Source organism: Myotis davidii, unplaced genomic scaffold, assembly GCF_000327345.1.
Source record: "Myotis davidii unplaced genomic scaffold, ASM32734v1 scaffold120, whole genome shotgun sequence".
Taxonomy (NCBI): Eukaryota; Metazoa; Chordata; class Mammalia; order Chiroptera; family Vespertilionidae; genus Myotis; species Myotis davidii.
This window is the reverse complement of record NW_006294778.1, coordinates 4,182,125-4,183,620: the sequence shown is the minus strand read 5'-3', so window position 1 is coordinate 4,183,620 and position 1,496 is coordinate 4,182,125.

Sequence of the window (1,496 nt, the reverse complement as noted above, 5' to 3'; positions counted from 1 at the left end):
GAACTACCAGTTGCTGTGATGCTCACTGACCTCCAGGGGGCAGGTGCTCAATGCAGGAGCTGCCCGCTGGTGGTTAGTGCACTCCCACAGCCAACCTCCCACGTGGGCCTACCTCCCCTGTGGCTGGCCAACCTTCCCTGGTCCCTCCCTGGGGCTGGCAGGCCCTGGCTGGCAGCTGGCAGCCTGGTGGTCACTGTGCTCCCACAGGGGGAGCACCACTCAGCCAGAAGCCAGGCTCATGGCTAGGGAGTGCATTGTGGTGGTGGGAGCCTCTCCCACCTTTGCAGCAGTGCTAAGGAGCAGCGAGCTGAGCAATAAGGAGCAGTGAGCAGGCGAGCGGTAAGGAGTGAGGGGTCCTGGACTGTGTGTCATAGTGACCGGTCAACCGGTTCCTGTCGTTCAGTCGTAACGGTCACTTAGGCTTGTATATGTATATGTATATGTATATGTATACACACACATATATATATATATATGTATATTTTTTTATTTCAGAGACGAAGATAGAAACATCATTGATAAAAGAGAATCATTGGCTGCCTCCTGCACGCCCCCTACTGGAGATCAAGCAACCCAGGTATGTGCCCTTGACTGGAATCGAATCCTGGACCCTTCAGTTCTCAGGCGGACATTCTATCCACTGAGCCAAACCAGCTAGGGCTCTTATGGTTCTTATTTTGGTTGCAAGACACCTCAGCAATAACCATCAGGAAACTGTTAGGACTGATCAAATAACTGAATTGATACCCCCTCCCCTGGGAACTGACCTTTTGACTTCACAACTGACATTCCCTTTCACTTAGACCACATTCCACTTGCTAAGACCACATTCCACCAGCTATGACCACATTCCACTTGCTAAGACTATTATCTTTCCCTTCCAGACTTTCCCAGGATCCAGACCCACCCAGAGAATTTCCTGCCAAAAAAGCCCACCTAGAATCCTTTAAAACCTCTGACTCCCCATCCCTAGGTGCTGGCGCCATTTTGGGGTTCAGCCCATCTGGACTCCAGATGACCTAATAAATTTATAATCCCTTACCACTTTTTGGCCTCCTTTGGCGACCCCAACAGAAATGTTGAAAAGACACTGGTTTATTATTTACAAGACCTCACTGGGGCCCCACAGCAAGGTCGCAGTAGAGAGAGTGAGCATGCATGTGCATGGGCCTGGAGTCTGCTTTATTGGGGTCAAGGGTGGGAAGTCTAGGGTTTCAGAGTTCACTATCAGTGGATTTAAAACAAAAGAGCAGAAATTAAAGCACTGGAAAAGGAAAAGAAACTAGTAGTCCAAATGGTCATTTATTGAAATCAACCAAGATTCCTAAAATAAAGGAGCCTCAGTTAGGAGAGGCGGCCTGGCTCTTTAATCTACGTTTGTGTGTGTATGCATCTGGCAGTGTGTGTGTGTACGTGTGTGTGTGCGTATGCCTGGCAGTGTGTGTGTGTTTGTGGCAGTGTGCGTATGTGTGTGTGTGTGCCTGGCAGTGTGTGTG